This window comes from Saccopteryx bilineata, chromosome 6 (genome assembly GCF_036850765.1).
Source record: "Saccopteryx bilineata isolate mSacBil1 chromosome 6, mSacBil1_pri_phased_curated, whole genome shotgun sequence".
Lineage (NCBI taxonomy): Eukaryota > Metazoa > Chordata > Mammalia > Chiroptera > Emballonuridae > Saccopteryx > Saccopteryx bilineata.
Window position 1 is genome coordinate 103120134 of NC_089495.1, and position 26475 is coordinate 103146608.

Sequence of the window (26475 nt, forward strand, 5' to 3'; positions counted from 1 at the left end):
ATACCGCCTCTACGAGGTCTCTGTCACCAGCGTTTGTATATAGGTTTCTGGGATTTTTAGGCTACAACCACAATGATAATTCTTAATAAGTTTTGTTGTGTTTTCAAATCTAGGCTCTGTTACTTAACTACACATAGGAAATATCAGTTGTAGTTTTATTAAGAAGACAAATTGAATTTGGAAATCAAACAAGAGTTAATACTGATTATTAAACAGAAATGTATCTAATTATAATTTTAAACTGAAGAATTTCATGTGACTACAATGCTATACCCCTTTGCTTTACAAAACACATAAAAAAAATCTTTCCATTAGAAGATGGTATTTCTACAAGCAGTTTTGCTCCTTTATTTATTGATATAAAGTTGAACCAATCTTTATCTCTCCATTCACTTGTACAGAAAAAAAGGAGGACATTTAATGCTAATGAATGTGTTGCTCTTACTCTAGATGTAACATATTGTAGTTCAAGTAAATAAAAGCATCTAGGAACCTCTCCCACTTGGACCTTACTTCTACAAGATCTCCTCTAACTGCTTCTGCAAGTAGATTTTTTTGGAGGGAAAATTTAGAGACACTTACTCTGTGTTACATGGGAAAAATGTGAATAATACCCATGAACTCAGAAGCTGGAAGGTGACAGTGACATCTGAATTACATCATTTTATATCTCCAAGTGGGATTGGTATTTGTTTTCATTCAGTTCAATTTACAGTGTATCCACTTTATTTTTTATGTGAACTCTGAGAACGTCACCAATCTATGAAAGTCCAGCCCTTTAAAATACTGCTCAGTTTGTGTGTGTGTGTGTGTGTGTGTGTAAATGGTAAACAAGAACTATGTGTCTGCTATGTATCATATATAGTCTCTTGCTTTAGGTAACATAAATTCACACAAAAACACATGAGATGCAGCAGAATTACATATTTTTCTCTAAGTTTTTTGTAAATTGTGCAACAAAGAGGGGGAAGTTGGTCCGTATACGTACTGCATGTGTTTATGGGAAGTCTGGCCTGGAGCGTGTACATTTCCACTGTAGGCGGTGTTTCTAAACTAGTCATTTCAGAGATGCTGCTGCTGCCGTAAGTAATGGCATTGTTCTGTGCTAGGTCATTGCTTAATGGAGGGAAAGGAGATCTGCCAGGACTTGACCACATTTGGTTTGGACTCATGATGATCACATGTCAGTTGTGTGAAGACAAACCCTTTACACTCTCCTTAGATGTGTTTTCTCTGTAAAGAAAGAAATGCTTACATCACATTCTCTGTGTCTTCATGCCAAGTGCCCGAGGTAAACTATGTCCTCTCTGTATCTAGAGCAGGCTTTTTTGTTTTCTTTAACTCTCAGAAGGCTAGGTGTCCAGTTACTGTACTTTATTAAACAGTTAAAATTTCCAGCAGATTCTACAGCTCAAAATGCTACATTCCTTTCTAACAACAATAGAAGAAAAATACTCTTATTTCATGAGAAGCATTTGTAGAAAACGAGTTTGTTCATGGTGACAATTGAGTTTTGAATATCCTCATTTTTCTTGATTCTTAGTTTTGCATCACACGTCACTTTTGTTTACATCTTACCAATACTTCCCTATTCTTTTCATTTCCTTCAGCACATTTTTAGAGTTGCATTTTTTATCTACCTCCCCATCATCCTTGCTTTCATAATTGAGATTTCATATTCACAAGGTAACTTAATTCATTTGAGTTTTCTACTTTTAAATATATATTTCTGACTTGGCTACAGAGTTGCTTGTTAGACATGTCCTATGGGCCTCTCAAATACAAAATCTTCCAAACTCAACTTATTTTCTTGACAAAGCCTGTTCCCCTCTAGTGTGCTGTCTCAGAGAATGGAACTGTTCGTGCAGTTGCCCCTTCCTAGAGTTTCTGCATGCCTCCTTTTCCTTCATACCTCCCCGTCCTGCACTACTGACTGCAGTCTACCATCTGTTCTGTGTGTCTGTCTCAACTTCCACGGACATTCAGATCATCATCTCTCACCTACCTCACTAGAGCAGCCCTCTAACTAGTCCTTCCTCATTGAATCCCTTCTTACACTGTCATTAGTGATTGCTCTAAAATACAAATCTAGTCATATTACATACCTCGAAATTATTTTACGGCTTTTTCACTGTCTCCAAGATAAAGACCTACTTACCAAAGTTTATAACTGCTGTCATGATTTCACCGTCATTACCTCTTCAATTTCCACCGCTGCCTACTCTATGCCATGTAGTCCAGCCATTCTTGCTTTATTTCCTAGAATATGCTATTCAGCTAAGCCAGACCACAGAGGTTGGTTTGCTTTCAAATACTCACTAGAACTCTGATTGGGTTCAAGGCTACTTTCACTTAGTCTTTCTAGTCAATTAGCAAACAAGCAGTACCAAGGACATATACAATATATACATCTAAGTGAATGGATACAGTACTCTTGTGTCCCCCTAATTCTTCATGAGGTATGATCATAGTTCCATCGTCAATGTAGTATATACTCAGTGAGTAGTATGTCAGACCATATGGAAGCTCAGTAGCTTTTGTCCCATTAGGCAGGGCAAGGGGCCAACTTAATGTTCAAAGGTCTGCCTTTTACCACATAAGGTAAGTTTTCTTATATCTGAAAACATGAACAGTTTCTTTTGTGTCATTGGGTCCACAGCAGGTCTTGCCATGGTCTCCCACGGCCACGTTTCCCCTGCTCCCTGGTTTCATACCTGATGCCAGCTCTGCATGGGCAGCAGTCCTCAGCCCGTCTTCAACTGAAAAGCTCCTCACTGTCCTCTGGGACTTGGACCAGGGGTTACCTCTTCAGACATTTTCCTTGTTTTGTTTTTTCCTCACTAGCATCCTGTGAATTATTTTTCATAGTCAGAGGACTAATTTTTAAATGTTGGTCTGTGTACAGTCTGCTGCTAAATCTGAGCTCTCTCAGAGGAAGGACCGTGTCTTACTCATCTTCATATTTTTGGTCTTTAGCAAGAATATTAACTCAAGGTAGTCATCTAATGTCTATAGAAGGAAAAAGGGGGGGAGACATGACCTATTACAAAGTCTGGAAGGTTAAAGGGAATAAGCCATTTGTGTGTGTGTGTGTGTGTGTGTGTGTGTGTGTGTGTGTGTGTGTGGTCAATTTTTACCAGGGACTTTTGTAGCTTCAGTATTTAGTTGAATTTATGTCAATAGTAATGATACATTAAAGTAATTCTAAGGAAAGAACATTTGTAATGGAGATGTGTTTTAAGGTGCTTGGCGATGCTACTTTATCCATTATTAGACTTTCCTCTTTCTAACCTATGACAAATTTGATAATGTTAACAAGTTCAGCCCAATCTAAATTTAAAGCTGCTCCTCCTCCCAGCTTGAACCAGGCAGGCATTGAGGAAAAGGGCTTGGTTTATTATGTTTTTCCTATGTTGCTCAACTTTTCCACCTGCTGTTGCAGAGCTTTGATAGTAAAGGAGAATTGAGAGATAGGTTGGGTTAGTGGGAGACTTCTTCAGCTTACCCCTCCACGTTCTCACAGCTGGCTGTTTACCTCCTGCTTTGATGCTGCACTCTACACAGACACTCTCCAGTCTCCTGCGCAAAGGTTTTTAAAGACAGTGCTAGTCTAGCGATGGTGCCTTAGCCTAGTGGTTTTCATTACCTTGGTCCATGGACCAGTGCTGGTCTGCCAGAAATTTTGTGCCAGTTCCGTGAAAGAGTTAACCACCCTGATATTGTGAGAATTATGTGAGAGTTAACCACCCTGATGGTATATGAAGATTATATAGACTCTATAATCATTGAGTCTGTAATCTTCATATTGATATATTTATATATCTTTTATTTGCAGATCTTAATCATTTGAGGGTCTGAGTAGGAATCTCCTTCACCATGACTCCACATTCCCCTTCCAGAGGCTGTGGTCTTGGATGAAGATATAGTTGGAGTAGTACATGCCCCAGATTTCATTTGCTAAAATCCTTACTTTATCCTTTACTTCTTGAATTGTGAGCTTCTCAGGCCTGCTTTTCTCAGTACTAATGAAATTCCTGTGGTTGGCCTTGAAACTAGGCTGCTCACACTGCTGGTGAAGGAAGTAAAGAAATCACATGAAAGACGGGGGAGAGGTTCATCTTCTCTAGTTAAAAAGCAGAACAAAACAAAACTATCCTTGTAAAGGTTATTTCTAACAAAGAACTCTCATTAAGGCACCCAGACTTCAGGAATGGTTAGTATGCTCTGTGACAATAAGCTTTAATCTCTTTAAAAAGTATCTGCAGTTCTAATTGATTATCTTACTGAGTAATCTGTTTGGAGGTACTCTACATTTGTGACCATTTTACAACTCTTAATTAAAACCAAACAGATTAATAAAATAGAAAACAAAATGAAAGAAAGAAAACATGGATAGCATCTTTAACAAAAGTTAGTGACATGAAACTCCTCAAAATTCAAGAATAAAAGTGGATGTGACTAAATCACCCATAAGAGCATGACCTGCGCAAGTGGAGAAGCTATGCTAAGAGTTGCTAAAAGTAAAAGGGGTTACAAAATGAAACAAGAATGTCTAGAAAATAATGATAGTAAAAATTTAAATCCATGGCATATACCTGAAGAAATGTTACAAGGAACATTTACTGCTTACTTATATTACATGGTCTTTACTGTTACTTATATTCTGTATTGTGTATTATATAATTTTATCAATAAAAAAATGAAAATTTTCTGCCCTGGCCGGTTGGCTCAGTGGTAGAGCGTCAGCCTGGCGTGCGGAAGTCCCAGGTTCGATTCCCGGCCAGGGCACACAGGAGAGGCGTCCATCTGCTTCTCCACCCCTCCCCCTCTCCTTCCTCTCTGTCTCTCTCTTCCCCTCCCGCAGCCGAAGCTCCATTGGAGCAAAGATGGCCCGGGCGCTGGGGATGGCTCCTTGGCCTCTGCCCCAGGCGCTAGAGTGGTTCTGGTCGCGACAGAGCGACTCCCCGGAGGGGCAGAGCATCGCCCTCTGGTGGGCGTGCTGGGTGGATCCTGGTCGGGCGCATGAGGGAGCCTGTCTGACTGCCTCCCCGTTTCAGCTTCAGAAAAATACAAAAAAAAGAAAAAAGAAAAGAAAATTTCAGCTTAACAATATAAAACAAGAATGTTAAAGTAAGCAGAAGAAATTGATAAAAATAAAGGCAGAATAAAAGGAAAAGACTAATTAAATAAATGAGCTGGTTACAGAGATCAATAAAAATAAGCTATTACTTAACCAAACTGGAGAAAGTACAAATTCACAAAATATAAAATGACACGGGAAATCTTTGAGACAGAAAAAGAAAATGAGAGAGACTATTTTGTATAATTCTATGCAAATACACTAAAAAACCCTGGAAAGTTGTCAAATTTGCTCTTGGCTACTCCTCTTCCTTAATAATTCCTTCAGGGCTGATTGATTTCACTAAAGAATTCTGCCAAGCTTTTGAAGATCTGATAAACACTATGCTACTTAAATTGTTCCAAAGTATAGAGAAAGAAAATACTTTCAAATTCTTTTTACAAAACAAGCATATATTAATACAAAAACCTAATAAGATTATTTAGGAAAGAAAATTACAATCTCACTTATGACTGTCAATGCAAAAAAACATGATTTAAGTTATGTGGAATCTAATGAACAAAACAAAAACACCCAAAGATACAGGGAATAGACTGACAGTGTCAGAGGGGAGGATGGTTGAGGGCTGGATGTAAAAGGTGAAGGAATTAAGCAAATAAAATAATTAAAGAACACCTCATTGACACAGACAGCAACATGATGATTACCAGACGGAAAGGGAATGAGAGGCGTTTGAAGAGAGTAAAGGGGCCGGGATAAATGGAGATGGAAGGAGACTTGACTTGGGGTGGTGAACACACAGTACACAGGTGATGTATATTATAGAATTATACCACTGGAACCTATATAATTTCATTAGCCAATGAAATTGGGGTGACATTAAGCAATATCACCCCGATAAATTCAATTAAAAATAAAAATTTTATGTTGAATTGAAAAGAGTTAAAAAATATATAAACTAGGCCCTGGCCCGTTGGCTCAATGGTAGAGTGTCGACCTGGCGTGTGGGGGACCCGGGTTCGATTCCCAGCCAGGGCACATAGGAGAAGCGCTCATTTGCTTCTCCACCCCCCCCTCCTTCCTCTCTGTCTCTCTCTTCCCCTCCCGCAGCCGAGGCTCCATTGGAGCAAAGATGGCCCGGGCGCTGGGGATGGCTCCTTGGCCCCTGCCCCAGGCACTAGAGTGGCTCTGGTTGTGGCAGAGCGACGCCCCAGAGGGGCAGAGCATCGCCCCCTGGTAGGCAGAGCATCGCCCTGGTGGGCGTGCCAGGTGGATCCCGGCCGGGCGCATGCGGGAGTCTGTCTGACTGTCTCTCCCAGTTTCCAGCTTCAGAAAAATACAAAAAAAAAAAAAATTATATATATATATATATATATATATATATATATATATATATATACACACACACACACACACACAAACAAACTAGTGGGGTTTTGAGAATGCCATAAGACTTAGTTCAATATTAGAAAATTCAGTTATATAATTTATAAATTGATCATAGCAATCACTGTAAGAAGAAAAATGTCACTAAGTCCATAGATATCTAAAAGGCTTGACAAAATTCAGCACATATTCTTGACAAAAGAAAGGGGAGGAGTGGTGAAAGGAGAGAAGAGGAGAGGAAGAAAGAAAGAAAACCTCAAAAAGAGTCAAAGAATTATTTCCTTAACACAACAATCATAGCGAGGCAACCAGACACTATTGTTTCCCAATGTGCCGGAATGGAAAGTACACAGAATTACTGAAATATTCCTTCCACAAAAAACAAATACGTATTGAGTCTGAACCTAACCAAGTTCTAGAGCTAACTATTAATTTATAAGAAATATGTACATAATATATTTCTTATATATTAATATGTACATTAATATATAAGAAATATGTAGAGAGAGGATTAAGTTTAAGATACCATAAATTCAGAGTAGTGGTAAAAAGTGATCCACTTTTTCCAAACGGGGAAGAATTTTCAAAAGGTTAGGAGGGGAATTATTCTGATTAAGAGAGACTTAGGTGACATTACAATTCCATGCAATGAGTGAACCTAATTTGTATTGCAATAAGAAGAAACCAACTACAAAAACATGTTTTTGAGACAGTTGGGGAAATTTGAATATGGGCTATGTATTAAATAATACCACAGAATCATTAACTTTTTAGGTGTTAATGTGGCTATGGGGAAAATATCCATGTTGATCTTTAGCAAACTACAGCTTTAAGGCTAAGCTAGTGTGTTATCTGTGAATTGCTACCAAATGCTTCAGTAATAATATAATAATAAAAGGGACAAATGATGCAAATGTGGAAAAATCTTGATAATTGTTGAATCTGAGTGATGGTTGGTGTAAAGCCAGCAGCCAAGGCCTGGGCCACTATCACAGCAGCCTTCTGGCCTATGCAGGTTCGCATTGGATTCGGACAGTCGGTAAAGAAACAAAGGAGCCAAAAGCAGATGGGCCATCATCTTTAATCCTAGCTTACACCCGGCGGGCAAGTAAAAACTCACTGGGCTCCAAAACCCAATCACATTCAGTGCTCACAAAGCCACTGACTTATCCGAGTTTCCTAGAATCAAAGGTTTCTAGCTCACCAGCTTTATTCTCCTCAGTTCCCCATCTCCTTCCTTATCCCAGATACAAACTCTGCACAAACTGGCCTTTCACTCAACACTCTGCCATCTTGGCTTCTTCCCCTGGCCTCCTCCACGTGGCCTTTCTCTGCTCTGCTCTCTAACGCTAATCCCAGGAACCAAGAGGGCAAGCTCCCATTCTACCCCTATTTTATAGTGTAGCTTCACAACCTTTAATCCAATATACAAAATAGGGAAGTCTCTACTACAAAGTCACTTCTCTGAGGCATGATTGGATTGTACCGCCCCACATCAAAAAGGGTGGGAGAGGCTTAATCCCAAAGCCAAGCCCCAGGCTACAGTGATCCTGCCTGCCTTTAGCCCACCCCAACACACATTAATATCACCTGGCCTCCTCGTGTTATCTTTAACAAAGTGAGCATAATACATTTTATCTGCCCAACAGTTGGTTATCTGGCAGATTCACTATACTATTTTCTTTAATTTTTTGTATGTTTGTTAGACAGATAAAATATATTATGCTCACTTTGTTAAAGATGGCACTGTCCATGTGGAGGCTCATTGCCCAGGTGATATTAATGAGTGTTGGGGGCAGGCTGTGGGCAGGCAGGATCCTTGCAGCCTGGGACTTGGTTTTAGGACTAAGCCTTTCCCACACTTTTTGATGTGGGGTGGTGCAATCCCATCATGCTCCAGATAAGTGACTTAGTATTAGAGACTTCCCTATTTTGTATATTGGATTAAAGGTTTTGATTTCTGCACTATAAAATGGGGGCAGACCAGGAGCTTGCTCTCTCGGTTCTTGAGATTATCATTAGAGCAGAGAGCAGGTTGGAGAGCAGAGAGAGGCCACGTGGAGGAGGCCAGGAGAAGCAGCCAAGATGGCGGAATGCTGAGTGAGATGCCAGTTTGTGCAGAGTTTGTGCAGGGAGAAGGAAGGAGATGGGGAACAGAGGTGAATAAGTCTGGTGAGCTAGAAACCTTTGATTCTAGGAAATGCGGATAAGTCAGTATCTTTGTGAGCACTGAATGTGAGTGGGTTTTGGAGCCCAGTGTGTTTTTACTTGCCCACCAGGTGCAAGCTAGGATTAAAGATGATGGCCCATCAGCTGTTGACTCCATTGTTTCTTTACCGACTGTCCGAATCCAATGTGAACCTGCATGTGAATGGCCACAGTGGCAGCTCCTGGCCTTACAATGTTTGAAATTTAGTCAAAATTCAAAAAATTTTAAACTTTTTTCTCTGAAACCTAGAGAGTAACATTTCTGTTATATACACGTTTTAGTTTATGTTGACTTGAAAACATTTAAAAAACAATATAAACTAGTGGGATTTACACACACACATATATACACATGTTAATTGTTCTTTGTTAAGCAGAAGATAAATATTATCAATCACTATTCATGTACATGTATACTATGGGGAGGGAAGGAAAGAAAGCAAACATCTCTGACTATTGGGTTCTTATTTAAACAAAGAGCATGAGAATCTGCCATTTATTTTAACACAAAGAATAAACAGTTTATATAGAGGAGGTCCATAATTTACAAAATAGGAGATAATAAGTGTTACACTTTCCTGTTAGAACTGCTAAATAACTATTTTAAAAGCAGGAACTTACTCTTACATTTTCTATTATATTAAAGGGACTCTGTTTGGTGATTTCTTAAATGGAAAACCACATGGTGCTCCCATCTTCTGGAATAACAATATGATAGAATTTAAGTATATGTCTTCCAGCAGTCTGGTACAAGTTGGGGTTTTTCAATGGGAATTAATGGGATTACCCAAAAAGCTTGTGGGATCATAGGGTAGCCATATAGAGGTATACTTCTAGAATAAAGAAAGTAATGTTTCTATTCTGTTCTGAAGTAACCAGACCATATTAAAACAGTTAAATCTATTTTGGGAAGTAACCTTTAAATAAGTTCAGAGGAAGACAATATTAATGGTGAAGGAGCCCAAAGCCTGATTATGGGAGAAATAGTCAAAGGGATTAGAAATTATTAGTTTAGAGAAAAGATCTTTAAGTGGCAATAGAGTAGCACACTACCAATGTCTGAAGTACAAAATACTGAAGGGACAGAAAAAAACAGAACTAATTAGTGAAAATTACAGGAAGGCCGTTTTGGATTAGCATGAATGCTGGTAAAGGAAATTTCCCAAGGCCTGAAATCGCCCAGCAAGGCCTGACTTCTTTTTTTTCCAGGCCATTTATCTGTGTGCTTGCAGCAAGCAACCATGAGGGATATGTTAAGATTCTACTTTGAATGAAATACTACTACTCAACTGTAAAAAAAAGAAGGAAATCTTACCTTTTGTGACAGCATCAATGGACCTGGAAATTATTATGCTAAGTGAAATAAACCAAAGAAAGACAGTATTGTATGGTGTAAAGCCAGTGGGCAGGGCCACTATCACAGCAGCTTGGCCCATGCAGGTTCGCATTGGATTTGGACAGTCGGCAAAGAAACAACGGAGCCAAGAACTGATGGGCCTTCATCTTTAATCTTAGCTTGCACCCAGCGGGCAAGTAAAAAACACACACTGGGCTCCAAAACCCACTCACATTCAGTGCTCACAAAGCTACTGACTTATCCGAGTTTCCTAGAATCAAAGGTTTCTAGCTCACCAGCCTTATTCTCCTCAGTTCCTCATCTCCTTCCTTATCCCAGATACAAACTCTGCACAAACTGGCATCTCACTTAGCACTCCGCCATCTTGGCTGCTTCTCCTGGCCACATGGCCTCTTTCTGCTCTCTGCTCTGCTCCCTCAGCTCTCTCATGCTAATCATCCCAGGAACCAAGAGAGCAAAGTCTCGTTCTGCCCCCATTTTATAGTGTAGATTCAAAACCTTTAATCCAATATACAAAACAGGGAAGTCTCTAATACAAAGTCACTTCTCTGAGGCATGATTGGATTGTACCACCCCACATCAAAAAGGGTGGGAAAGGCTTAATCCCCAAACCAAGCCCCAGGCTACAAGGATTCTCAACACAGATTAATATCACCTGGGCGACGGCCTCACGTGGGCAGCGCCATCTTTAACAAAGTGAGCATAATACATTTTATCTGCCCAATATATGGTTTCACTTATATGTGGAATCTCATGAACAAAATAAATAAACGAAACAGAAACAGACTCATATATACAGTAAACGGACTGATCGCCATCAGAAAGAAAGGGGGTTAGAAGCTGGGTGAAAATGGTGAAGGGATGCCTGACCAGGCGGTGGAGCAGTGGTTAGAGCGTCGGACTGGGATGCCGAGGACCCAGGTTCAAGACCCCGAGTTTGCCAGCTTGAGCATGGGCTCATCTGGCTTGAGCAAAAGCTCACCAGCTTGGACCCAAGGTCACTGGCTTGAGCAAGGGGTTACTCTATCTGCTAAAGGCCCACAGTCAAGGCACATATGAGAAAGCAATTAATGAACAACTAAAGTGTCACAATGCGCAACGAAAAACTGATGATTGATGCTTCTCATCTTTCCGTTCCTGTCTGTCTGCCCTGTCTATCCCTCTCTCTGACTCTCTCTCTGTCTCTGTAAAAAAAAAAAAAAAAAGAAAAGAAAAACAAAAGGAAAAAAAAAATCCCACTGTGTGTATTTCTTGCCCACCAAGGACTGAATGTGAGTGGGTTTTGGAGCCCAGTGTGTGTTTTTAAGGATTAAGGGAAAGAAAGGTCATAGACACAGACAACAGTGTGGTGTTTATGGGAAGGAGGGGGTAGAAGAAGGTAAAGGGGGATAAACTGATGGAAGGTGTAAGGCCAGGAGCCGCCATCGTGGCCATTCACATGCAGGTTCCCATTGGATTCGGGCAGACGATAAAGAAACGGCGGAGTCAGAGGATGGGGGGCCATCCTATTTATTGGTGTCTCACCAAGACAGGCAAACCACAAAAGAAGACAAGGGAAAAGCAGAAAACCAGCTTTTCCCATGAAGGGCAAGGGATCAGGGAAGCCCCTGCAATCGTGATAGCAGGAACTGAGTGAGCCAGCTCCTGGTCTGTCCCACTTTATAGTGTAGAAAACCAAAATCCCTTAATCCAATATACAAACAAGGAAGTCTCTGATACAAAGTCACTTATCCAAGGCATAATTGGATTCCTCATGAGAATGCACCACCCAGATCATACAATCAGTCAAGGGTGTGGGGAAAAGCTTAGTCCTAAAACCAAACCTTAGGCTATAACAACCTGGCCTGCTTATAGCCTGTCCCCCACACCCAATATAAGTCACAAGCGAGCAAACATATATATCATATTTACAAACTTATTTGACCAACATTCCACCCCTTTTGCTCGCTTTACAATCTAAACCACAGGCATCTTCCATGATGGTCACTGTGCAAGGAGTGGGATACATTGCATAAACAGAAATAGTACCAACTACAGCAATAGGATTAACAGATCAAAAACTATGGGCGAAATGAGAGAGCTGTCAGTGGCACCAAGAGAGGCAAATTCTTTCCCTCTGGCAGAATACAGGCCAGAGTTTTGTCTGCAGACAGCACCGTAGCTGGCACCAGAGGCCACCCTGAGCGGGCATACCAAACCTTATTGGCCAATACACCAGTATCTGCTGGTTCTATGTGTAGTAAAATAGGAGAACTCATTATTGGCCATAAAGAAATTACAAAGGTGCCCTTCAAAATGCTGTCCCCTTGAGCGCTCAAGGGATAATACACTTCTACCCTAGGTGGCCAGGTGCTGGTTGCCCAAGGAGTTAACTGGAGGTCCACCTCTAGCCCCTTTCCCCATGGTGCCAACAAGGCCACCCATCTCAGATGGGGGGCCTGTACAGTCCAGGGCCAAGTCCATTGAAGCCGTTGTCCTTTCAGGAGGGCTGTTGGAGCAGGTAAGAGCACGTTGCCCTGCTGTCCAAAACCTGGCTTGAGTAAAATGTCCTTGGTGCGTATCTGCAACTGAATGGGGGCAGCTGTCCGATGCAGGAGGGCCTCTACTGGAGCTGGGCTTCCCCGTCGAGGTCGCTCATTCAAAATCCGAAGTACTGTCCGTAAGCGGCGTGTCCATCCAGTAAGAGAGCCGGTGCCCCCCTCCTGTCGCAGTCCCTGCTTTAAGAGTCCATTATACCGCTCAATGATACCAGCAGCCTGGGGGTGGTAGGGAACATGGTACTTCCAGTCCACCCCCAGCTTTTGAGCCCATTGCCTTACCATTGAACCATTGAAGTGGGTACCATTGTCACTTTCAAGGACCAGCGGTCGCCCATATGCAGCACTCAGGCGGTCCAGAGCCTGTATGACTGCCCTCTGGTCAGGGTTACGAGCAGGGTAAGCAGCAAGCAGCCCAGTGGCAGTATCTACACAAGTGACTGCATACTGGTACCCTTCTGACTTTGGTAAGGGTCCAATAATGTCTATCTGCCATCGTGTCAGTGGAACATGACCCCTCTGAATCTGTCCAGGCGACACCAGTGGTCTCCGAGGGTGTTCCTTGGAATATACTGCACATTGCTCACAGGCTGCAAGTACCTCTGCATAGGACACAGGCAAGTTCCAAGCCTTAACCGTAGCCCATATAGTTTTCTGTCCTGAATGGAGCAGGCGCCGGTGGAGCCACTGTGCCACATCACCTGCAGGTGCAGTCTCCAACCATCGCACCCTTGCCAACGTATCTGCCTCATCATTCCCAGGATGGGCTAGAGGGGCATGCCCTGTGACATGATATACTGTCACCTGCTTCTGGTGTCCTATTTCCCATAAGTCCTGCCACATGGCCCGACCCCATAGTGGACGGTGCATTACCATCCACTGGTTAATGTGCCAAGTAGCAATCCAAAGGGTAAGTCCACGATAGACAGCCCAGCTGTCAGTACAGATTACCAGAGGTGAAGGTTCATTATGGGCAACTAGCCAAACAGCTCTTAATTCTGCCCATTGGCTGCTTTGGCCTATACCCGTGTCCATCCAAATAGTCTCAGTGGCCGGATGGAAGGCTATAGCTGTCCATTTGGCAGGTTGGCCCCTGCTGGAACCATCAATATACCAGGCATCCTCGGGAATGGGCACCCGCCCCTCCTGGTAGGGACTGACTTCAGGTTCTGCCTCCTGAGCCCCAGTTGCACCTGACTCTAAGGTCGCATAGGTGACTGGACCCAAGACTTCCTGCAGTTCTGCCCTCAATGGGCTGGTGCTAAAAGCACAGCGTTGCTGCAGGTAGGCACCCCACTTGGCCAGGGTGAACATTTGGGCCATACCACTGCGTGGTTTAGTTGCCCAATCTCTCACTGTAAGGCCAGGAGCCGCCATCGTGGCCATTCACATCCAGGTTCGCATTGGATTCGGACAGTCGGTAGAGAAACAATGGAGCCACAAACTGGTGGGCCATAGTCTTTAATCCTAGCTTGCACCCAGCGGACAAGTAAAAATACACACTGGGCTCCAAAACCCAATCACATTCAGTGCTCACAAAGCCAATGACTTATCCGAGTTTCCTAGAATCAAAGGTTTCTAGCTCACCAGCCTTATTCTCCTCAGTTCCCCATCTCCTTCCTTATCCCAGATACAAACTCTACACAAACTAGCATCTCACTCAGCACTCCACCATCTTGGCTGCTTCTCCTGGCCTACTCCATGTGGCCTTTCTCTACTCTCCTCTGCTCTCTCTTCTAATGATAATCTCAGGAACCAAGAGGGCAAGCTCCCGTTCTACCCCTATTTTATAGTGTAGATTCAAAACCTTAATCCAATATACAAAACAGGGAAGTCTCTAATACAAAGTCACTTTCTGAGGCATGATTGGATTGTACCGCCCCACATCAAAAAAGGGTGGAAAAGGCTTAATCCCAAAACCAAGCCCCAGGCTACAAGGATTCTCAACACACATTAATATCACCTGGGCGATGGCCTCCATCTTTAACAAAGTGAGCATAATACATTTTATCTGCTCAACACTCACCCAGCAATAGGGTATGTTGTCTTGACTGTAACTGGTGTTGTGGTTGTAATACTCTCAGTTGCCAGGAGGACAGCATACACAGCTGCCAGCTGCTTCTCTACTAATGAGTAACGAACTTCAGCACCTTTCCACAATTGGGACCAAAACCCAATAGGTTGCCGTAGGCGCTCTGTCCGCTGCCACAAGCCCCATCCAAACCCCTCTGAGGTTACATGAACATCCAGCTCACAGGGCCTGGCAGGATCAAACACATTCAAGGCCTGTGCCACCTTGACAGCTCTCTTAGCAGCTTCAAATGAACCTTGCGCCTGCTCAGTCCAATCCCAGCGAACCCCCTTTCGAATAAGGTTGTACAAGGGGCGTAGTAATTGAGCCAAATGCGGTATAAATGCTCGCCAATACCCCAACAAACCTAAGAATTCCTGTAACTGTTTTACCGTAGTGGGCACGGGGTATGCTTGAATCTTATCTATAACTGCATCAGGGATAACTTTTGTCTTACCCGACCAGACAACTCCCAAGAATTTAACAGATAACCCAGGTCCTTGTAATTTGTTCTCGTTAACTGCCCAGCCACATGCTTTCAAATGGGATAGCAGGGTAGGGACTGTTTGCTCCAATTCTGAAAGAGAATCACTAGCTAGCATAATACCATCAATATAATGGTACATGAGGACTACCTCTGGTTGTTTCCATTTAGCCAGGTCAGCAGCTACCAGCCCATGGCACAAGGTGGGGCTATGCAAATAGCCCTGGGGTAACACTGTAAAGGTCCATTGTCTCCCTTCCCAATTGAAGGCAAATTGGTCTTGACTCTCTGTGGCTATATCAATAGAGAAAAAAGCATTGGCCAAGTCTGCCACAAAGTGGTATGTCCCCAACTCATGGCTTAGCCGATCCATCATGTTAGCTATCGAGGGAACAGCAGCGTGCAAAGGGAGAACAACTTTATTAAGTTCCCTGTAATCTACTGTCATTCTCCAGGTTCCATCTGCTTTGCGCACAGGCCATACTGGGGAGTTGTAAGGACTGTGTGCTGGCCGGATGATCCCCACCTTTTCTAGTTCGAGGATTGTCCCTGTGACTTCTTCATAACCACCTGGCAGGCGGTACTGCTTGGTGTTAGTCACATGCCGAGGGACGGGGGTAATTGCAAAGGGGAATGTGATGCGTGTCCCCGCAATACTGCCTTCACAATCCTGATCTGCAGCCGGAACTCCCCAGCTGTAGTTTCCAAACACAGTCCTTGCAAGACATCTACCCCCCAAATATATTCAGGAATAGGAGATACATACACCTTATATGGCTTAGGAGGCAGTCTCCCTATTCCCAATGGAATAGTTATTGGCTTCACTTGAACAGTTTGGCCCCCATAACCGTCAATGGCCACTGGGGTCCCAGCAAACCGCTCTGGGTTTCCATAGAGAAGGGAACATTCTGCACCTGTATCCACCAAGGCCAACACCCGTTGTACATTGGAAGGGGACCAGTGGATAGCCAGTTCCACATGTGGCCTCCGGTCCCTGCCCATCCCCGTTAGACAGGTCCCTCGGCCTTTTTCCTATTCAAACTGGTAAAATGGGACTTGGGAGTTCTCCTCTCCTTCGGCCGTCTCTATCATATAATCTTGTAACCAAGCTGTATGCGCACCAAATGTTTTATTGGTAGCTGCTGGGGCCTTTCGTCTCAGTGGCTGGAACTTCTGTTCCGGTTTAAGCTGCTGCCAAAGCTCCAAAAGAATTTTATTAGACTGGCCATCCAATTTCCCCTTATCTGCTCCAGCCGCAATCAAGTCTACCCACATCTGTGTTCGGGTAACCATTACAGGCCCGTTTCCCTTGTTAGTTGGGGGGGAAACATAGGCAGCAGCCCTCACTGCTTTATGATCCCGAGCGGCCTCCAACTCTCCTAAATCTGCTACCATCTGTGTAACTGCATTGATGGGCTGCCCCACATAGGGGCCCAAGATAGCCACAAGTGACCCAAAAAGGGCTGACGGGGCACTAGCAAGGACAAATTCCCTCATTTTGGCCGTAAACACTTCCTTGTCTGGCCCACGAGACCCAGGGTTGAAAACAGCATTCTTCATACCTAGTTCCCGAAGGACCTTTACTCACTGTAGCACTGCCACCGACTCATTGCCCCCGGCAATTCTCCAGCATTCTGCCAGACCATACGAATGGCAGCCATCACCCATTCTAATAGGGTATGGTCTCCTGGGTTGCCATGGCAGTTCTGAAGACGCTGCCTCAAGGAAGAGTGTGTGGTAATGGCGGCCAATTTCTCCATCTCTCTTCCGGAGAGCATGATGCCATCCACCCCTATATCCCATAATTGTAGTAACCAGGTTGCCAGGGATTCAGTAGGTTTCTGCCTAAATTGTGCCCCCAACTCCATCAGCTCTGCCTGGGTATAGGGCCAGACCACAGAGTGTTCCATTACCTGGGCAGGAGGCTGTGGCTGCCCTTGAGGGACTCTTTGTTGCTGGGTTTTTACCTTCTTGGCGACAACTGGTCGGGCTCTCAGTGTGCATATGGCAGCTTCAGCCTGAGCCCTCTCATCCTCAGAAGAGGAGTTGCAAGCGCCTGCTCCCGCTGACTCAAAGCCAATCCACCGGCACGGATGCTGCTGCTCCTTTGGTGACCGTTTAGGTTCCTGTGGCTGCTGGCTTTTGGCCAGAAGCTGAGACTCGAGCTCTTGAATCCGCAGTTGTTTCTCCAACAACTGCCGGTGAAAACGTTCAGCTTCCAGGGTAAACTGCAACTCGCGAACCCGTAATTCCTTCTCCAGTGCTTGCTCCGATTCCAGCCTTTTCTGCCGTTCTATTTGCAATTCATACTGAAGCTTTTGACCTCGGGCAGCTTCTCGCACAGAACTCTTGGTTTCCTCTTGAGTAAAAAACATGTAGCCCATGGCCCCTAAAAGGACAGCCATGGGGAGCCAGAGCAGCAACCAGTACTCTATCCCACCCATCAAGGGTGGTGGCCCCATACCAATCTCTGAATCCTGCCGACTACGCCAGTTGTAAGGCCAGGAGCCGCCATAGTGGCCATTCACATGCAGGTTCCCATTGGATTCGGGCAGACGATAAAGAAACGGCGGAGTCAGAGGATGGGGGGGCCATCCTATTTATTGGTGTCTCACCAAGACAGGCAAACCACAAAAGAAGACAAGGGAAAAGCAGAAAACCAGCTTTTCCCATGAAGGGCAAGGGATCAGGGAAGCCCCTGCAATCGTGATAGCAGGAACTGAGTGAGCCAGCTCCTGGTCTGTCCCACTTTATAGTGTAGAAAACCAAAATCCCTTAATCCAATATACAAACAAGGAAGTCTCTGATACAAAGTCACTTATCCAAGGCATAATTGGATTCCTCATGAGAATGCACCACCCAGATCATACAATCAGTCAAGGGTGTGGGGAAAAGCTTAGTCCTAAAACCAAACCTTAGGCTACAACGACCTGGCCTGCTTATAGCCTGTCCCCCACACCCAATATAAGTCACAAGCGAGCAAACATATATATCATATTTACAAACTTATTTGACCAACAGAAGGAGACGACTCGGGGTGATGAATGCACAGTGCAGTGTACAGGTGGTGTACTATGGAATGGTGCACCTGAAACCTATGTAATCTTATTAACCAATGTCACCCCAATAAATTCAATTTAAAAAAATAAATAAAAATAAAAGTGATTCCAAAAATTAAAAAAAAAGTTCTAGTTTGGCAAAAAGTGGACTTTCTTATCACTGCCTGTAGAAGCGGTGGATTCCTGAAGCTCAGTACTCTTAACTTAGGACACAAACCTATTGTGTGTATGTGGGTCAAATAAGTTTGTAAATATATATGTTTGCTCGCTTATAGTTTGCACTGGCTGTGGGGGACAGGCTGTAAGCAGGCAGGGTGGTTATAGCCTAAGGCTTAGTTTTAAGACTAAGCTTTTCCCCACACCCTTGACTGATTGCATGATGTGGGGTGGTGCACTCTCATGAGGAATCCCATTATGCCTCAGATAAGTGACTTTGTATCAGAGACTTCTTTGTTTGTATATTGGATTAAAGGTTTTGATTTCTACACTATAAAGTGGAGCAAAGGAGCCCATGCTGGAGGAGAGCAGAGAAAGGCCACATGGAGGAGAGGAGAAGCAGCCAAGATGGTGGAATGCTGAAGGAGAAGCCAGTTTGTGCAGAGAGAAAGAGATGGGGAACAGAGGTGAATAAGGCTGGTGAGGTAGACACCTTTGATTCTAGGAAACTTGGATAAGTCAGTGGCTTTGGGAGCCTGAATGGAAAGGGAAGTGTTTGCCCACTGTGTGTATTTCTTTCCCACTGTGTGTATTTCTTGCCCACTGAGTGCAAGCTAGGATTAAAGCTAATGGCCCACCAGTTCTTGGCTTCGTTGTTTCATTACGGTCTGTCCGGATCAAATGCGAACCTGCATGGGCCAGGCGGCTGTGACGGTGGCCGTGGCTCCTGGCCTTACAGTACAAGATATGCCTTCTGCGCCTTCTTTGGACTCGGGGTGTAGGAGAAACTAACCCAAAAATGATGTTCATCCTGCTTATTACTGTGAATAGTGAAATCTTTCGTCTCTAATTCAGGCATCTCATGTCTTCTGCCAACATTCATGAAACAGAAGTAGGCTGATTTATTAACATATAAGTAAGGTTAGATCAATAAATCCAAGACCCAATAAAGGAGAAGCATATTAGTAGTTTTTCTCTCTGGAGGTGTTCAAACAGGTGTGGGATAAACTTCTTAGTAAGATACTACATAAACATAGCCAGAAAAAAAGTCCCGGACTAGTTTGTGTTGTATTTTCAATGTCATTCAGATTGCATAAAGTCTATTATTTTTAGGAAACAGAATAAATAGACTTGGCTACAACATTCCAGAAGTCTTTTTTCCCCCTTTTTCTTTTACAGAAGATTCTTATGATTTATCCCAAGAGAAGTGCCCCTCCAAACTGAACCACTAAAATTTCCCTATATTTAAATTATACAACCTGCATCCATGGTGTGTGTGTGTGTGTGTGTGTGTGTGTGTGTGTGTGTGTGTTTGGTTCAGATGATGAGAAACTCAAGATTATTATTCCAAAATCTAATTCCTCCTAGACTTCATGTCAAAGCTCTTAGCACCCCAGGGGGAGTTAAAATTTGAATCTCTGAACTCTGCCTTGACAGCCCTCTTTCTGCTCTAAGTTAAATCTCTCAGACTTGTCTTATTGGAAATTCATGGGCATGAGTTTCATTAACATTAATGAGACTTTAGTATCTAATGTGATAGGCACACTCATATTTTTCTCTCATTGCTGAAAGCCTCTGATAATGTTTATCAGAATATTTTTAAATGTGTATTAAAATATACTCTGGCATTATAAATAAGTGGTGTGATTCAGGTTTAGATCACTAACTGGCTTACACTGAACAGAAAGTTTTAACACTATCATCTCACTGTCTCCTTTTGTTTTTCTTTTGCAAATGCTTTGTGCACTGTACAGATTTGTCCACTGGGTGGCAATATGTACTCAAGAATGTTTACTGTTTCTAGTTCCCTCCATCTCGCTGAATCCAAACATTTGTAAATTTGGAAAGTAGCCATTGTATCAAATCTTAAGAAAAAGTATTATCTGTATTCAAGCTGCTATCTAGAAGTGACTAAGGAGGTTTTAATAATGTTAGTTATTTCCTACCACTTCCTTCGCCACACTCTTCTCCCAGAATGTTCACACGCCGCACTTTGGTGAAATAGATGATATCTCCTGGTCTTCTCTTTTCTTGCCATTTTATAGTCGTTTGTACCTTATTCCTTAAATATATACCCTTTTTAAATTCCCCTAAACTATCTTTCAACTCTATTACTCATAGTGCCCTACCTCTTATTTCAGTGGTTCTTACCTGACAATGAATTATCTTTTTTCATTTTGTTTCTTAAATAGCACACCCCTCCATAGTAAAATCAAGGGACACATACCTTTCAGCTCCTGTGTAGTACCACATACACCCCCTCTGTTTGTCTACAGAGTGGGTTTTGTATATTTAAATCTTGGAAAGTCATATAGTTCTTTCTCACTTAAATTCTGTCCAAAATACAGATAAAACCCATTAACTAGCTCTATGTAAGACTGATCTTCAATTAAGACAGAAAAGCCTGACTAGGTGGTGGAGCAGTGGATAGAGTGTTGGACTGGGACGCAGAGGACCTGGGTTCAAAGTCCTAAGGTCACTGGCTTCAGTAAGGGGTCACTAGGTCTGCTATAGCCCCCCAGTCAAGGCACATATAAGAAAGCAATCAATGAACAACTAAAGTGCCACAACAAAGAATGGATGCTTCTATCTGTCCCTCTCTCTGTCTAACTAAAAAAAAAGAGCAAAAACTTCCAAGAAATGAAATTGTATATCACATATGGTTATAACATGAGAAAACTCACAAAAATACTTTAAAAATTGAAAACAAAACTAATATTAGCAGTTGTAATAGATCATAAAAGCAGGAGAGCTTGCTTATGTTTTATCTTTCAGTGTTTCTGAATTTTTCTGTATTTTCTTTAATGAAATATACTTTTTCCAAGTGAATAAGTATATATAACTGCATAAACCATCTTTTATCTTTCTCCTTCCTAGATTGAAAAATTCCTGTTTCTTTAATATATCCTTCTGCTATCTAATTTTCCAAAAAGCACTGATTAGTACTCTGACATTTCCTTGAATCTCCACATAGTGCTGAAATGTGTCTGCACAGGATATTTATCTACTTTCCTTTTTTTTTTATTATTTATTCAGTACTTTATATCAGTATAGACTCATGGATATTTATTTTATACTTTGGATTATAATCCAAGATTACTTTATTTTTTCTCAAATTGGCCATTTTGGACTTTTTCCATTGGGCCCATGTGTCCCTTTGACATAGCTTATCATTATTATGAGTTTTCGGTTTGTTTGTTCTTGTATCTCCTTACTTTCTGGCACTACGTGTCTCCCATAATCATCTTGTATAATTCCTGACTAAGTCCTAAAATTGGCTCATGCTTTTTAACTCTTCAGTATAAACATCAATATTAAAAGTACTGAATGTCACCTTGTGCTAGGAATATAGTTTTTAAAAAGTCCCCTTTCATCTTGATCTTGTATTTTAGCTGAGAAAGTTAGACAAACATACAATATCATAATTCCATATATTAAACCTAATATTAGCCTTAAAAAGTCATAGTCATATTTGTTTACCTTTCGATTCCACCCGGGGGTATGGCCTGGATTTGAGGAAGGGCTCAAGGATGCTGTAGGGGATCATGGGACTGGGTCAAACCGGGAGCCATGCCGTACTAGAAATATGCAGAAATATGTCGCTGAGAAGGAGAGATGATGACATAATCAGAAGGAAACCTTTCTGGTCAGAGCCAGAAAGATTCCTCCAGCTGTGAGTTCAGACGACACCAAAAGTTTGCATGTCACCTCTGATAGACTTTCTTATGCTGTGACTCTCCAAGAAGTTTGGTTCTAGCTAATAATTTTCCAGAAAAAATGATGTTTTTATATATGTTCCAAAAAAATCATGATTTTATAGCTTTCAGGGATTTTTTTTACATATCATTAAGCTTGACGATCTCTCTTTTTTTCCCTGGATAAATAAACAGAAACTTCAGTCAATAATGTTAGACCTTTGAGATCACCTACTTACAGATTCTACCCGCATCAATACTGAGACCCAGAGGTCTGGTGACTCTCTCAGATCACCCCACAGTTAGCAGTGTGGAACTATAAGATGTCTACTGCTGGGGGCATGAGAGAATCCCCTCGCTCTGCCTTCTATCGTTCCTCTGGCTGGACTAGTTATAAAATAATGAAGTTGACATAGGACTAGATTAACAGGAAAAGAAAAAACAACTTAATACATGCGCACGTGAGAATCACAATATGATGCTTAATCATAAATGGAGGCTCAAGGAATTGATCAAACGAGGCACCATTTTTATAGTCTCTAGACAAAAAAGCAATACAACACATGTGTCAGAAATTGACAGGACAAAGAAAGTCAGTGCTCCTTATAGAGGAATCTAAACAGGTTCGGGTATTTGTTAGGTGTCTAAGCAAAGTGGGTGCTTGAGTAGGAAATTAGGAAAGGTGCCACGAGGTTTGGTGGACGGGATTTTACAATTCTGGTGATTAGGTAGTCTCTCTGTCCTTTAGGAGTGAGGAGGGCAGCTGTTATGGAGATTTGCTTTCTGCTTTTAGAGGGACAGAGGAGAGTGGGAGCTCTTCCTCCTCTTGTTGCTTCGCAAGTGAGTTGAGTTCAGAATCATCACCATGCCGTTGTGGCCTATGCTGGGGCAGCCCGCCCTGGGCTCACACTACTCCCTTGACTTTCAGATCAGAGCACTGTGTCCACAGAGCTCTGCTTTATTTAATCATTGACTTATGCATTCAACTCATTAGTTAATTAATCCTTTCATTCAACAAAATAATATCTTTCAATAGCTGCTTCATGTTTGGCACTGTGCTGGGGTTTGCAGGAGCAAATTTGGTAAGTTAAGCCACTTAAAGAATTAAATCTAAAATTGGAATAACTGCCACCAAGTAGCCTAAGTCCTCAGATTAGCAAGGACATTATAGGTAACCATTCAGTTTTCCTCTTAGATGGATTTTTCTGTTTGTTCTTTTTTCAAAATCAGACAGTGGAAACTGGCCTGAATGTGCAATCAAGCTTATCATTTTCTGGGGAGTTTCTACCAATCGTCCTGCATCCCAGGCAGAAGTCTTGGAGTTATTTTTCTGTTTAATTTCATGGTCTACTTATTGAGCCAGTACTTTGTTCAAACTGGCTCCTTCCCTCACCTTTAGCCCCTTCATAAAAACCTCCAAGTCAGCCATGTCAGAGAGCACCCTGAGGTGGTCTCAGCCAACTGCGAGTTCGCTGCTGCTCTGAGCCTTTGCTCCCGCTGCTCTCTTCCCCTGACCTTTTTTCTCTTTCAAACTCTTTCATCACTGACTCACCAAACATTTGAGTGGTTATTCTGGTGATGGCAATATATGAAATACCAGACTATGTACTCTTCCCATACCAGAACTTGCTCTGACCCAACCTACCTTTCTGAGAGCAGGGAAGATGTATTTGGTAAAGTGGGTATATGAACAAGTATATGGGAGGAATTGACCAGGCATAGTGGTGATCAAAGGATCAGCCTTGGAGGGTGGTCAAGAAAAAGACTGCTCCTAGGGTTAGGTATGAAGATAACTCCAATAGTTTAAATAGATACAGAGTCATAGATGGTTTTACACGGTGAGATGAAATGGCATGGTATTTTAAAGTCTGACAGTTTTAGCATGGCGTTGGTCAAATAAGTTTGTAAATATGATATATATGTTTGCTTGCTTATAGTTTGCATTAAGTGTGGGGGGCAGGCTGTAGGCAGTCAAAGGTTGTTATAGCCTGGGGCTTGGTTTTAAGAGTAAGCCTTTCCCACCCTAAGTGACTTTGTATCAGAAACTTCTTTGTTTGTATATTGGATTAAAGGTTTTGATTTCTACACTATAAAATTGGGCAGACCGGGAGCTTGCTCTCCCTCAGTTCCTGAGATTAGCATTAGAGAGGAGAACAGAGAAAGGCCATGTGGAAGAGAGGAGAAGTAGCCAAGATGGCAGAGTGCTAAAGGAGAAGCCAGTTTCTGCAGAGTTTGTGCAGAGAGGAGGAGATGGGGAACAGAGGTGAATAAAGTTGGTGAGGTAGAAATCTCTGATTCTAGGAAACTCGGATAAGTCAGTGGCTTTGGGAGCCCTGCATGGAAAGGGAAGTGTTTTCCCACTACGTGTATTTCTTGCCCGCCAGGTGCAAGCTAGGATTAAAGCTGAGGCCCATCAGTTCTTGGCTCCATTGCTTCATTTCTGTCTGTTCGAATCTAATGCGAACCTGCATGAGCCAGGTGGTTGTGATGGGGGCTGTGGCTACTGGCTTTACACATGGGAAGAAAGCATGATGCATATAGGCAAAGGGCCAGAACAGGTGTTAGAGGAAAAGGGAGTTTATGAGGTCCCTTCAACGAGGTGCAACAAGGTTAGGACTTTATCTTTAGGCATTAAAAGTCATTACAGTATTTAGAAAAGGGAACAACTCAAACAGATTTGTATTTTAAAAAGATCATTCCAAGCTATCTGTGGCATGGATTGGAGAAAGTTGAGACCAGATACAAGGCAACTGGTTAGGAAATGGCCATAGCACCGAGGTGGAGATGCTAAGGCCTGAACGAAGGGAAGGCCTGAACCGAGATACCGCTGGTGCTTGACTTACAACCACGATTGGTTCCAACAGACCAGTCGCAACACAATTTGGTCATAAGTTGAGTAGGCTATATGTACAGTACTGTGAAATGATGTAATAAAAATCTTTAAGTCATATTTTATCATAATTTTCTTTCATTATTGTTATATATCATAATTTTCTTTGTTCATTTTATGCCATTTGTATCATCTCTACACCATTTTGTTCCTTATTTTTACATTCGTCAGGTTTAAGTCAAACACTGCATTATCAGTACAATTGGTTTAATATTTGCAAAACGTACAAAATTACAAAATACAGGTGCATACAAAAATACAAAATACAGGTGTAAAAAATATCATAGAAAACATTTTCCCAATTGCAAAACATATCAAAATATATAAACATGTACGAAACATTTTATTGGCCAGCACTGTCGTACGCCCAGCTGGGCAACGCTTGCGCTGCCAGACGTGGAGCAGTCGTGGCTAGAGATTGTGGTTGTAAAGTCTAACGGTCATAAATTGCATAGGTTGTAAGTCTATCAATACCTGTATATATATATAAACCTAAAACTGAATGAACTGCCACCAGGTGGTGTAACCCTCAGATTGGCAAGGACATTGTAAGCAACTGTTCAGTTTCCCTCTTAGACATTATTTTCAAAATCAGGTGGTGAAAACTAGTCTGAATGTGCAACTAAGCTTATCATTTTCTGGGGAGCTGCTACAAGTCATCTCACATCCCAGGCATATATAGCTGTTCTTTGTCCCCGTTCCCAGCACAGAGCTCCTAAAACCTTTGGAATTTCCTAAATTATGAGTGCCATAAAGCTGTCTTTTGTTATGTTGATGAGGTGACTTTTACTAAGCTATTAGGTAACCTAAAGATAGGGACTGGTTGCCAGGAGAACCAGCCCTATGACCAGAAGGTTAGAACGTTCAGTTCCACCATCTGACCTCTGGGGCAGAGACAACAGCTGGCGGCTGAACCAATCACTCCTGTTTTTGTAACAGAGTGCCCATAAAACCCCCAAAGGATAGAGTTCTGAGAGCTTCCTGGTCGGTCCGCGAGCACATGGAGACCGCGATAGTGGCTCACCCAAGAGAGCATGGAAACTCGGAGCCTTCTCCCGCACACCCTGTCCTGCGCATTTCTTCCATCTGGCTGTTCCTGAATTATATTCTTCTAGAATAAATCAGTGGCCTAGCGTGCGGAGGACCCTGGTTCGATTCCCGGCCAGGGCACACAGGAGAAGCGCCCATTTGCTTCTCCACCCCTCCGCCGCGCTTTCCTCTCTGTCTCTCTCTTCCCCTCCCGCAGCCGAGGCTCCATTGGAGCAAAGATGGCCCTGGCGCTGGGGATGGCTCTGTGGCCTCTGCCTCAGGCGCTGGAGTGGCTCTGGTCGCGACATGGTGACCCCCAGGATGGGCAGAGCACCACCCCCTGGTGGGCAGAGCGTGGCCCCATGGTGGGCGTACCGGGTGGATCCCGGTCAGGCGCATGCGGGAGTCTGTCTGACTGTCTCTCCCTGTTTCCAGCTTCAGAAAAATGAAAAAAAAAAAAAAAAAAAATCAAATCAGTGACCTAATAAGTAAAATGTTTCTCTGAGTTCTGTGAGCCCCTCTA

General features: G+C 42.7%; 1 long non-coding RNA gene across 1 annotated transcript in view; it reads right to left on the reverse strand.

The window, feature by feature from the left end:
- Nucleotides 1–21: 21 nt before the first annotated feature.
- Nucleotides 22–26475, reverse strand: part of LOC136307777 (uncharacterized) — a 28216-nt gene continuing 1762 nt past the window's right edge. Inside the window, exon 3 of the long non-coding RNA XR_010726004.1 lies at nt 22–2848. This is a non-coding gene — a long non-coding RNA (uncharacterized lncRNA). The remainder of the gene's footprint in view (nt 2849–26475) is intronic.